General features: G+C 48.7%; 1 long non-coding RNA gene across 2 annotated transcripts; it reads left to right on the top strand.

Annotated features, from left to right (window-relative positions):
- Nucleotides 1–10,475: 10,475 nt before the first annotated feature.
- Nucleotides 10,476–13,572, top strand: LOC104914214. Of its 2 annotated transcripts, none has more exons than XR_795879.3 (3): nucleotides 10,476–10,516; nucleotides 10,983–11,088; nucleotides 12,985–13,572. It is a non-coding gene; the product is annotated as an uncharacterized LOC104914214 (long non-coding RNA). The 2 variants fall into 2 exon arrangements; XR_795878.3 differs by lacking the exon at nucleotides 10,476–10,516 and adding an exon at nucleotides 10,533–10,684.
- Nucleotides 13,573–13,832: the final 260 nt, after the last annotated feature.

Below are 13,832 nucleotides of genomic sequence, written 5' to 3'. Positions count from 1 at the left end.
TGGGAGGCTCTGATGGGCACTGGGGGGCTCTGGGAGCACTAGGGGGCTATTAGGGGCACTGGGGGAGCTGTGAGGAGTAATGAGAGTCTTTGAGGGGCACTGGAGGGCTCTGAGGGGCACAGATAGGCAGTGGGGGGCTCTGAGAGTCACCGCAGGTTACTGGGGGGCTCTGAGGGGCACTGGGGGGCTCTGAATGACACTGAGCAGAACTGGGGAGCTCTGAGGGTACTCAGGTCACTGGGGGGCACTAACGGGATCTGAGGAGCTCTGAGGGATGTGGATTTAATGGGTGGTCCACCCAATGGATAAGAAATTGGTTGAAAAGCTGCAGACAGAGGGTGGTGATTAATGGTTCTATGTCCAGACGGAGGCCGGTAATGAGTGGCGTCTCCCAGGGGTCTGTCTTGAGACTGATGCTCTTTAATATCTTTATTAGTGACGCTGACAACGGAATCGAGTGCACCCTCAGCAAGTTTGCTGATGACACCAAGCTGAATGGTGTGGTTGACACGATGGAAAGAAGGGATGCCATTCAGAGGGACCTCAACAGACTTGACAGGTGGGCCCGGGTGAACCTAATGAGGTTCAACACGGCAAAGTGCAGTTTTGCACTTGGGCCGGAGGAATCCCAGGCATCCATACAGACTGAAAGGAGCAGTCCTTGAGAGCAGCCCTGCAGAGAAGGTCATGGGGGTCCTCATGGATGAAAAACTGAACATGAGCCAGCAGTGTGCTCTTGCAGCTCAGAAAGCAAATGGTATCCTGGGCTCCCTCGGAAGAGGGGTGGCCAACAGGGACAGGGAGGTGATTGTCCCCCTCTACTCTGCTCTTGTGAGGCCCTGTCTGGAGTATTGTGTCCAGGTCTGGAGCCCCCAGTACAAGAAAGACAGACAGCTGTTGGAGAGGGTTCAGAGGAGAGCCACAAAGATGATCAGAGGGCTGGAGCACCTCCCATACAAAGACAGGCTGAGGGAGCTGGGCTTTTTCAGCCTGGAGAAAAGAAGGGTGACCTAATTGCAGCCTTTCAGTACCTAAAGGGAGCCTATAAACAGGAGGGGAGTCAACTCTTTACAAGAGTATATAACAGCAGGACAAGGGGAAATGGTTTTGAGGAAGATTTAGGTTGGATGTCAGGGGAACCACATTGGAACAGGGCAGTGCTTCTGAGCACCTGCAGTACATCGATGACATTGTGGAGTGGGGTGATACAGCAGAGAAAGTTTTTAAGAAAGGAGTGCAAATAATCGAAATTCTTCTGCGTGCTGGTTTCGCTATTAAGCAAAACAAAGTGAAAGGACCTGCCCAAGAAATTCAGTTTCTAGGAGTAAAATGGCAAGATGAGCGTCATCACATCCCAGGAGATGTAATCAACAAAATCACCACTATGTCTCCACCCACTAGCAAGAAAGAGACACAATCTTTTCTGGGTGTAGTGGGCTTTTGGAGAATGCACATCCCAAACTACAGAACAGCAGCAGGCTTTTGAGCAGATTAAACAAGAGATAGCCCGCGCTGTGGCCCTAGGGCCAGTACGGATGGGACAGGATGTAAAGAACATCCTCTACACTACTGCTGGAGAGAAAGGTCCCACTTGGAGGCTGTGGCAAAGAGAGGTGGCGAATGATTTATCTTTACACTGACTCGTGGATGGTGACAAATGCCTTATGGGGGTGGTTACAGCAGTGGGAACAAAACAACTGGCAATGGAAGGGTAAACCTATTTGGGCTGCTGAACTGTGGAAAAACATTGCTGCCCAAACAAAAAATATGGTTATAAAGGTGCGTCATATAGATGCTTCTGTGTCCAAGAATAGGGCTACTGAAGATCAGCAAAATAACCATCAGGTAGTTCGAGCTGCCAGAATTGAGGTGGCTCAAATAGACTTGGACTTGCAGAACAAGGAAGAATTATTTCTAGTGTGATAGGCCCACAAGAGCTCAGGCCATCAAGGAAGAAACGCGACATATAAGTGGGCCAGAGACTGAGGGGTGGACTTAACTATGGACGCAATTGCACAAGTTATTCATGTCTGCGACACATGTGCCATAATTAAACAAGCCAAGAGGAAGAAACCTCTCTGGGGGAAGGGCGATGGCAAAAGTATAAATATGGGAAGGCATGGCAGGTTGATTGTATACCATCTTGCCACAATCTCACAGTGGTGTTATGTGCTCATCGTGGTGGAGGCAACCACTGGGTAGCTTGAAACATATGCAGTACCCCATGCTACCACCTGAGACACCATATTAGATCTGGAGAAGCAAATCTTGTGGCGACATGGCACCCCAGAAAGAATTGAATCAGATAATGGGATTCATTTCAAAAATTCACTTGTGGATATTTGGGCCAGAGAACATGGCATTGAGTGGATTTATATCCCCTATCACGCACCAGCCTCTGGTAAGATCGAATGCTACAACGGGTTGTTAAAAACCATGTTGGAAGCAATGGGTGGTGGAACAGTTAAGCATTGGGAGAAGTACTTGGCAGAAGCTACCTGGTTGGTCAACACTAGAGGATCAGTCAATTGAGATGGTCTTACCCAATCCAGCTTCCTACATACTGTAGAGGGAGATAAGGTCCCTGTGGTACACGTAAAAAGCATGTTGGGAAAAGCAGTCTGGGTCCTTCCAGCTTCTGGAAAGGGCAAACTCCTCCGTGGAACTGTTTTTGCACAGGGACATGGGTGCACTTGGTGGGTGATGGAGGAAAATGGGGACATCCAGCGTGTTCCACAAGGGAATTTGATGCTGGGGGTGTAGTCAGCAATTCCATGTATGCATGTGTATATTGATATGTGCATATGTAATGCATGTTAATTATTTGTTTGTTCATATATAGATATATGTTAAGCATGATGTGGTGATCTGGAATAAGGGGTGGAATGTTGTGGTTTTGTGATTTTTTTGTTTTAAGTATTCCACATCAGAACATCATGTGAACCAGTGAGAGTTAAAGAGTTAATGTTCTGGTTCCATTTACTGCCTCTTATGGGCATTTCAAGTATTCTGATCGGAGGGGACAGGCAGCATTCCTGGAGGACTCGGCATGAAGAGGAAGATAGGTGGAGCTCCGGATGGGACCCCGTGCGTCTCTCTCCCTCTGGCCCCGCTCAGCTCACTCTCGGTTTGCGGTAGAGAAAAGCATGTGTTTCCTTGCAGTCTACTAGAGTAAGACTACTTAGTCTGCTACCTCATACTTTGGATGCTCTTGTCTCTCTCTCGTTTTGTTCGATTTGGTTAAATTTAGTAAATTAATGTTCCTCCCCGTTACCGGGAGGCAACCAATTGTTGCCTTTTTTTTGTTTTGTTTTTTTAGACCTATCTGCTATCTTTCTAGCCACCCCCCTCTCCTCCTCTCCCTGAGCACAAGGCCTGCCTCAGGGCTAGCTAGCTAAGCTGAAAGAAAAGAGGGAAGGTAGTTTTCCCCTCTCTCATTTTTTGTTTATTTGTTTTCCTGGGCTTTTTGCCCTTTGTCACAGACTGATAACTCCGTGACAATTGCTTTTCCCTCTTCTTCCCCAGAGCATTCCACTCTGTTCTGATTTTAAGCACAAGTGTTCTATATTTAACCAATCCTGTTCTTGGCAAGCAGTATCACAGCCCTTATCACTCAAGATACCGACTTCTGCAGCTATGCACATACTAAGTTAAGTGCCTGTCTGTAAACTGAGCTCTTTTCTGCCAAAATTTCCCTGTGCACAGAATAGGAATGAGAACAGGCCTCAAGAGAATTGGACCTCCTAATATCATCTTTCTGAAAAGCCCTGTTTTTGAGGGGTTGGCAGGGCTCTGGATTTCCTTTTACAAACATGATACAAATACTATTCTCCCTCATCAAATTTTGCACTATAAGTCTCATAGGCTCCTACTCTGTCTTCTTGATTCTACTTTTCTCAATTTTTTGATACAGTTTTTTATCGCCTCCCTCTCTCCTTCCCCTCTCAGCTTGCACACAGGAGCTTTCTACTTCCACTCCTCTACTGCAAACTCTGTAACTGGCAGTTCTGCAACTCTGACAACAACTACTTCCCCCCACCACTAACAAATAACAACTAAGCTTTACCCAATGCCCGTAACTCATGTCAGGAAGTTGATGGAAGCACTTGTATCATCTTGTAGAATCTGCAAAAAGATAATAATGTGAACAAACTCTTCTTTACTCCATTTCACTAAATAAAGAAAGCTTATAGAACAACTTAGTCAGATTCTGCTTTGGAGACCTACTGTAAATCAGAACAAAACAGTACTAACAGAAATATTGTGCATTAGGACAGTGTCATACGTACCATTCCTGCAAATTAACTGTCTTAACTGCCTATGCTAAGGTAAACAGCCTGGTTAAAACTCAATTCCACAGCCTTCCAGAGTCGGAATTCCACTTGTCACAGAAGACATTCACATGCCAATTATACAGTCGGAAATATTTTCATAAGTAGACAGTTCTGAGGCTTTGGTAAGCTTCTTCTTCCCCACTTTTTACTTTGCAGAGTCCACCATTCTTCTGCTTGACATCAGTCTCTCCACAGAAAGCAGCAGAGACTGCACAAAGTAAGCAGTCTACTTCACAAAGTACAAAGTAAAACAACTGCTGAGAAATAAAGCACAAGGGAAAGAAACACACCTTTTCCAATTTGTGAAGATAAAAACTTATCTATTTTCCCAGCTATTCTAGCATCTAATCCATCCTAAACATTGAGGAAGGATGAAATACAAATCAATTTCAAGGTCACTTATAGCCATCATATCTAAGAAAAATAAAGCTCGATGAAAAGAACCATGAAGTCACAGAAACCATTTTAAAACATTGGTCTATAAGAGATCAAGAGCACTGAAGGGTACAACACAAGTAGCACACAGTACTTCAAGTGCTGTATTACAAGTCCCCTGAAAAGAGTTATTTTAAACCAGGTTTTGATTCCTACAACTCCAATTCCCCAAACTTAGTGAGACAGTAACACAGCAAAGGGGAAACCTCCCACAGCAGAAGCCTTTCACAGAAGAGACCCAGCTGGAGTCCTCAGTTCCACTTATGAAACCCCCGCAGCTCATATGCTCCACTCGCTCTTCCCTGAGCCAGCTGCCAGCAGAAGCTGATGCAAGCAGAGTCATTCGCACACTGCTTCCCTCCTCCTGGAAACCTCGGTACCATCCTAACACACCTCCTCCACCCTGAGAAGCCCTAATTCGCCCCGGGACCTGGCAGCGACAACTAAGGCGTGCACACCTACCAGCTTCTTAGCTTCGGCTCCACTCCGTATTCTGTTGAGGTACCGGGAAACGACAGAGGCCGCTTTCCTGCGGAACGGCGTCAGTCAGCGCCCAGAACCGAGCAGTGCGCTCAGCCCTGCGGTGAGGCCGGGCCGGGCCGGGCCGGGCCCCCGAGAGACGGGAGCTCCGGCGGGAAAGAGAAAAAAGCAGCCCTGAGGAAGGAGGCGGCATCTGTATGCGTCGTACTTGTGGATGGCTCGGTTCACGTCGCGCTCGTAATTCGCTAGCTCTACGGGGAGAAACACAGCTGGAGCAATCGAGCCGGATCCAAGGATACCCTCCCTCCCCCCGCGCCCCCCGTACCCATGAGGAAATCTGTGATGCCCTGGTTGAGGCTCTCCTGCAGCACCTTCCGCCTGCTCTTTGCAAGCAGCGGCAGCGACCAACACCGGAAAATCGCCCGGCAGCACTTCCGGCGGTGACGTAATCAGACCGCGACAGGCTGCGGCGCGCAATGCGGAACGTGGGGATCGTCATGCCGCTGCGCTCCGGCTTCGACGGGGGAGGAGCCGCGGCGGGGTTCCCCGTTCCGCCGGCGCAGTGGAGACGCGGCTGATAGCGAAGAGGTGCTGCGGAAGGGGGTGCTCAGGTAGACCGGCCGAGTCGTCCATGCGTCACATCCACCCCGAGCAGCTTTAAAAGCTGGGCTCCTCCTCAGCTTTGCCAGCGAGGGGACAGAAGCCGGACTATGCTGGCCAAAGGGATGTCCCGTCCTCGGTGTCGTCACGCTGAACAACGTACCAGGGGAAGATGGCCGGCAGTCTGCTGCTGGTCGGGAATCGGCTGGACATTCATCAGTGAATGGAGAGCAATTGCATTGCACATCACTTGCTTTGCATGTTCTTTTGTAGCTATTGTGATTTTTGCTTACTCTTCTATCCAGGTTCACCAGTCTTTGCCCTGCATTGCTCAAGTTCCACCTGGGATTGCTGAAGACTACAGGATTGCTCATCTTTGCGTGGGTTCCATGAAGTCTGCATGGGGTTTGCAAAATTCTGCACGAGTTCACTTAAGTTCACAGTGGTTCGCACAGTTTTGCTGGTCTTTGCTGTCTAGAAGTTCTAGTTCTTTATTCAGTCCCTGACAATCTGCAGGTGGAATAATCTCGATTTCTGATTCATCTAGTGCTCACCATAGTGCTGCTGCCACTTCCCCCACCTTGTCAGGGGATATCCCTTCAATTAAAATATCATTTGTACGTTGATACAATTTCACATCCTGAGGCAGTGAAACTTTGTAAAAGCTCAGCAGGAACAAGTGTGGCAGAATGTTTACACACCTGTGGGAATCTGCTAAAGGTACTTTGTATCCCCTCCCAAGAAGAAGCAAAGTCTTCTTTAACCTCTTCCTGCAAGGGAACCGCAAAGAACGTGTACACCAAAGGCTGCCATCCATGGATGTGCGGCTGCTCACAAAAACAGCTGTTATGTTGGCAATGTTTGAAACAGCAGCTGCTAGCAGGGCTGTATTAGCATTCATGCGCTGATAAACAATTGTTAATTGCCACCTCCCATCTGGTTTCCAAACTGGCCAGACAGATGAGTTATATGGGAAGTGCCTTCCAGAGATTATTTGGTTATTTTCCAAATCTACTGAGACTTCAGAAATCCCATGTTGTGCCACAGCAGAAATGGAATACTGCAGTATGTCAGCAATCTCTAATTTGAGGAGTGCAGGGGCTACGCAAAGTATGCACACTGCAGCCTCCCTGTTTCTTTGGGGTTTGGGATTGATAGTTGAGCCAAAAGACCACATGCTGTCATACAGGCAGATTCCAGGTTCACCCACTGAGGACACCAAATCCTAATCTGAGTGTCACTGGAGTGCTCTGAGGGGCTCTGAAGAGCACTGGGAGGGTCTAAGGCAGAGCACAGGAGCCTCTGAGGGTCATTGGGGGACACTTAGGGGCTCTGAAGGGCACTGCGGGGTTTCTGGGGGGCTCCGAGTGGCACTGGGGATGTCTGAACTAATGCATGTGCAATTCTACACCTGAGCTGGCACATGCATAGTGCAGTGCCAAAACTCATGCATGTGTAGTGATGTGCCTGAATGAGTGCATGCATCCTCACATGCCTGAACAACCGCATGCGTACTGTGCTATCAGAACTGGAATGTGCATACTGATGTGCAGGAATTAGCGCATGCATAGTGCAGTACGGAATATGGTACATGTGTAGCATTGTGTTGCAACTGGCGCATGCGTGATGCAGTGAAAAAAATTACACATGTAGTGCTGTGCCAAAGCACCACAGAGCCCTAACCCTGGGGAGAAAATGCCATATTTTGGGGGTGGAAAATACCATATATTTGGGAGAAAACTGGTGTTTTGGGGAGAAAAGGTCACATTTTGGGGGAAGAAAAGCAGGTGTCACAGTTATGTATATCAACATACAACTGTCCCAGGGGGCTGTAGGCCGTGGCCCCCAGCCCCAAAAAATGGGAATGGAAAAGGGAAGGATAGGGAGATGGGAGCTGGGCTCAAAGACAGAATAGCAGCAACGATCTAAGAAGGAAAACTTAATTTTACTAACTATGATATCGGAATGGAAGATAACACAGTATAATACTAATTGAAATTGGGTCTAATCAATTAAATAAAAATAAGAGGAACAGTTTCTGAAAACCAAAAGGCCTACTTTGAACTGGAGGATATGAAGTTCTTTCTCTCTGACCGTGAAGTCCCCTGGGATCTGCAGTTCTTCTGCTCTTTTGAGAACCAGGCATATGGAAAGCTGTCAGTCCATGGAACTGAATTATTAACTCTTTAATTACCTCTGCTTTACAGGATCTTATGATGTCAAATAGCAATAGCAAAACAGAGGGGCTGTGGGAGGCTCTGAGGGGCACTAGGAGACATTGAGAAGACCTGGGGGACACTTCTGGGCTCTGAGGAGGACCGGGGGGCTCTGAAGGAGTTCCCACCCCCCGCCATCTCCTTTAAGCCGTACCACTCTCTCCTTGTGGAGCTTTGGGGCTCCCCTCCTCTCCTTCCCACTCTCCCATTGCTTTCCCTGCATGCTTTCTAGGCTGCGTTCAGTTATTCCCATTGTTTCTTACCCTTCTTTAGGTGCTGCTTTTCATTCCAGGATATCCAACCTTATAGAGGAAATGGGATTCATCTCAGAAGGCAATGAGCAGCTTTGGCTGTGAGCTTCTTATTTCAGTCAGGTGGGTCCCAAAGCAAAGCTGTTGATGGAAGTGTCAGGGAAGGAGATGGAAGCACTGCACATGCTACTAGGGAAATGAATTAATTACATTAATTGATTCTCAAGGTGGTATTTGAGCCATGGAGGCAGCAATGGGCTTTAATGGCCTTCAGTGCTCCCTGCACAGAGGCATCCCTGAGGGGTTCTGATGGGTGAGGTGCACCCGCTGTGCACAAACCCCCATTGCAGGGTGCACAATTAACAAACATACAGTTTGCAGAGTGGCAACTGCAGAGAACAGTATTTTACAGGCTTTATAGATAGAAGGATTACTGCAATAGTAAGTAATTGACAATCCAAAATAAATGTGCACCCATGTCCTAGGCTTGCAGTAGAAAACTCCAAAGGGAAGGACCTCCAGAAAGAGATTGTGACACAGTTATCTCTAGATCTGAGTCTGTGACAGGGACACAAACCCAGGAGATAAAAGAGAGGGGAGAAAAAACTATCCTACATATTAACAGCACAGCCAGCCGCAGCCCCATGACCAGTGAGACAAGGCACATGGTGGGCCGTGCACTCCAGGGGAGGTGGAGAGAGTAGGGAGATGCAGATGGGTCTAACAAAAAATAAAACAAGGACAGTGATCTGAGGTGGAGCAGTGACTTAATAAATCCAACCAAATTAAACAAAGTGAGAGAGAAACAGAGCATCAAATAGGAGTTCCTACACAGGAGAAGCACGCACCTTTTTCTCTGCTTTGATCCAGCCAGAAGCTCCGCCTTCCCTCCTCTGCACTCCAGGTCTTCCAGGAATGCTGCTCCTCTCCCCCTATCTGAGAGCCCAAATAGCCCATAAAGGCAGTCCAAGGACCAGAACATAAACTCTTTAACTCACTTTACATGATGTTCTGATGTGGAACACTAACAACAAAAATCACAAAAGCACAGCAGAGATCCTTCCCCGCTGGCAGCCAGACCTTAAATGGGGTCTAGGAGAGATGCAGCCAGGCTCCACCCTTCCATTCACACAATGGAATCGCCTTCAGCTGTGCTCCCACAGCTGACTCAGCCCTTGCCTCAGGTGATCCATCAGTGGTTCAGGCCCTGACTCAACAGCTCCCATTCACAAAGCCATGAAATGACAGATGTGTGTCACTGGGAGCTGTGGGTGGGCAAACAGCACTCGCTGCATTCCTATCAGTAGTTGCAGCCCTTTGCTGTCTGGGCTGCTCACACAGATATCAGCATCTGCTATGCCAGCACTGAGATCTGTGCTCTGTTAGAAGAGTCACTGTATAATCAATGAATATTAAGATGTTACAATTACAAAATAAACAATAGACAAAACAGATTATAATAACAAAAAGAGAACAGATAGAAAGCTTACCTGTACCCTGGGCTTGCTTACCAAACTCCAGCAGAGTGGATCGCTAGCAGAGATCCTTCCCCACTGGCAGCCAGCCCTTAAATGGGTCCAGGAGGGGTGCAGCCAGGCTCCGCCCCTTCCTGCAGCACAGGTGAATTGCCTGCAGCTGTGCTCCTGTGGCTGACTCACTGCTGCCTCAGGTGATCAATCAGAGGTTCAGGCCATGACTCAGCAGTTCCCATACAGTCAGCAATTGGCATCGAGGACAGATTGGGATTAAAATATGTGGGCTATTGCAGGTCATCCAGCTATAAACCCCCCTTGGCAGCCATCCATGTTATTCATTTTCTTTGCTCTATGGCTGTACCGGCACTTTAAGGGCCAGCCTGAAGCTGTGACGGAGCACCTGGGGAGGGGTGCAGCCCTGCAGCACAGCTGGGGGCAGTTTGGCCGTGGGTGGGGCAGAGCCAGGCTCCACCCCTCCCTGATCCCATTTAAGGGCTGGGAAGGGCAGGGGCAGCATCTGAACCTGGGGAGTGCTTCATTTGGAGTATGGGGTGTGCCTTGCTCTTTAGATGGAGTGAGTGATTTTTTTTTTTTTTCTTTTTTTATTTTTTTCCTCCTCTATTGTGGGGCTGCCATTTCTCTTTTTTTGGCAGGGAATCCCGATTGTACTTAAGGGCTGGTAGTCATTTGTACCTGGAAGCTGCTTCCTTCACTTCAGAGTGTGGGTGAGTATTGGTCCTTGGAATGGGGTAAGTGGTTTTTTTTGTTGTTGTTGTTTTGTTTTTTCCAGGGTTGTGATCTTTTCTTTTTGGGGGATCCTAACTGCATTGAAGGGCTGGTAGCTATAAAGGCAGCATCTGAACCTGGGCTGTGTGGTGAGCCCTTAGAATGGGGTGAGTGATTCCTGCTTTATTTCTGAGCTGTGAGTTCTGCATTTCTGGAGGATCTCAAGCTGGATTAGAGCAGCTGTATCTGCTATGTGTATTGTTTCCTCTTCAATGGTTCTCACCTCCTAATTTCCAGTCTGGGGCTCAGAATGTGATTTGTCTGCTCCCACATAATCCCACTTTATGGCTGTAATTCACAGTGCCATGTGTTAATTGCACCCATACGGAGTTTTTTAAAGGCATTCTGTACATCATTATCATGTATTAAATTACATTCTGCATCTCTTCTTATTTCATTTTGCAGCCCAATGGGTTTAAGGATTGCCTGGGCTCCTCTAATCAGTGGCGTGAGATCTGTGCAACAAGTAATGAACATCATGAGCCCATATTGGTGCACTGCTTGTATGCAGGTAGGTCTGCCATTTGGTCCAAGTCCCCCACAATGAACATCCACAACTAGATCAGGTTGCTCAGAGCCTGACCCAGCCTCACCTTGAAAGGGACGGTGCACCCACCACATCTCTGGCAACCTGTTCCACTGCCTCACCACCCTCAGTGTGGAAGACGTTTTCCTTATATTTAACCTCAATTTCCCTTGTTCTTTCCTTAAGGTATTGAAAAGGCCTGTTACCAGGTTACCTTGGAGCCTTCACTTCTCCAGGCTGAACAGCCCAGCTCTCCCTTCTTATAGGAGAGATGTTCCATCCTTCAGTTCGTATTTGTGGCTGTACTCTGGATGCACTCGCACAGCTCCATGTCTCCCTGCACTGAGGACTCCACATCTGGATGCAGCACTGCATGTGAGGCCTCACCAGTGCAGAGCAGAGGGGTGGGGATTGCCTCCCTTCGCCTGCTGACTGTGCATCTTTGGATGCAGCCCAGGATACGGTTGGCTTTCTGGGCTGGAAGGGCCCATTGCTGGCTTGTGTCCAGCTCCCACCCACCAGTACCCTCAGGCCCTATGGAGCAGGACTACGCTCAGTCCTGTCATCCCCCAGCATGTTTTGGTGGTGGGTGTTCCCTCATCCCAGCTGCTGACCCTGCACTTGGATTTGTGCCCACTGCTCAGCCTGTTGAGGTCCCTCTGGATGGCATCCCGTCCCTCTGCTGTGTCACTGCACCCCACAGCTCGGTGTCATTAGGGTGCACACAACCCCACTGTTTATGTCCCTGATGAAGGGGAATCCCAGATGTTTGTACAAACTGGGTGTAGAACCCCTTGAGTGCAGCCCTGCAGAGAAGGACTCGGGGATCCTGGTGGACAAGAAGCTAGACATGAGCCATCAGTGTGCGCTCACAGCCCGGAAGGCCAACTATATCCTGGGCTGCATTAAAAGAGGAGTTGCCAGCAGGGAGAGGGAGGTGATCGTCTTCCTCTACTCAGCTCTGGTGAGGCCCCATCTGCAGCACTGTGTCCAGGCCTGGGGCTCCAGCACAGGAATGATGTGGAGCTTTTGGAGCAGGTCCAGAGAAGGGTCACTAAGATGATCAGAGGGCTGGAGCACCTCTCTTATGAAGAAAGGTTGAGGGAACTGGGATTGTTTCTCTTGGAGAAGAGAAAGCTCTGGAGAGATCTCATCACAGCCTTCCAATACTCAAATGGAGCGCATAAGCAGGAGGGGGGACGGCTGTTTATGAGGGTGGATCGTGATAGGACAAGGGGAATGGTTTTAAACTGAGACGGGGGGGGTTTAGTTTGGTTATTTGGAGGAAACTTTTCATACAGAGGGTGGTGACGCACTGGAACATGTGCTTTAGAGTCACTTCCAGGAGGATCTGCTCTGTGATCACTCCCAGCACAGAGGTGAGACTGACATGATGGTAGTTCCCAGGGTCACACTTGCTATCTTTAATAAGAGGTGTGCTGTCACCTTTTTTCTATTCACCAAGGACTTCACCTGGCTGCCTCCACTTCTGAAATACCACTGAGACTGGCTCGGTGACTGCAGCGGTGAATTCCCTCGGAACTCTGGGACCCATCTTATCAGGACCCAAAGACTCCTGGATGTTTGGGTCCTCAGGTGGTCCAGAACCTGATCTCCCATCGCAGTGTGGGATGGGAAGGGGTCAGTGAGATTGGCATTCTTCCTCAATCCCCACCTACCAAACCAAAGGTGAGGGCAGTGTATAATGAGCAGTTATCAGAGAAGATGGAAGCAAAAATGTTGTTGGGTACCTGAGCTTTCTCTGGTGGTAAGCAGCATTGTGCACAGAGTGCAGCCACCTTGCTCTGAGAAAGGAGCGCAGCTTTGTGAAAGAAGCACATATGTGGGGCAGTGCCTTCATTACTGTGTTGTGTCCAACAGGTGGCAGCAGAGCTGCGGTGCTCCCGAGTGCCATAACGACTGCGCGGAGATGTGTGGGACTTCATGGGAACAGCAAGGAGCCAGGATCTGCATTTCCTGGAATGCCCCGGAAGCTCACTTTGCTGACTGGTAATTGTCTGCCCAGCAGGTAAGGGCAATGCACAGCCACCAGTGTTTACCCATTCCATAGCATGGCACAACATGGTGCTCCCAGAGCTCTTAATTGTACTTCACGGTGCCCGGAAGGCTGCCTGTTCTTTTCTTTCTGTGTTCTCCTTGTTTCTGGCCTTTCACTGTAGTGTTTTCCTTCCCTTTGCCCTCGACGTTCCTTACTGCATTCTCTTGCCCTCCTGTTTTTGCATTCCATGCCACATTCTCTCGGCCATTGCCCTTGGCTTTCTTTCCCACATTCACTTCAGCATTCAGTTTTGGCGTTCCCTGTCGCGTTCTCTTGCCCTCCTGTTTTGGCATATCCTTCCGTGTAGTCTTGGCCATTGCCCTTTGCATTTCCATGCCACATTCTCTTGGCCTTTGCCTTTGCCTGCGCATTCCCTTGCCCTCCTGTTTTTGTGTTCTTTGTCACATTCTCTTGACCATTGCCCTTGGCTTTCTGTTGCCGCATTCACTTCCGCATTCAGTTTTGGCATTCCCTGCCATGTTCTCTTGGCCATCATCTTTGGCATTTCCTTCCATGTTCTCTTGGCCCTTGCCCTTGCTTGGGCATTCCCTTACCCTCCTGTTTTTGGGTTCCATGCCACATTCTCTTGGCCATTGCCCTTGGCTTTATGTTGCCATATTCTCTTCAGCATTCAGTTTTGGCGTTCCTGGCAGCATTCTTTCGCCCTCCT

Source organism: Meleagris gallopavo, chromosome 24, assembly GCF_000146605.3.
Source record: "Meleagris gallopavo isolate NT-WF06-2002-E0010 breed Aviagen turkey brand Nicholas breeding stock chromosome 24, Turkey_5.1, whole genome shotgun sequence".
Classification (NCBI taxonomy): domain Eukaryota; kingdom Metazoa; phylum Chordata; class Aves; order Galliformes; family Phasianidae; genus Meleagris; species Meleagris gallopavo.
This window is presented reverse-complemented; position numbering and strand designations above follow the sequence as displayed.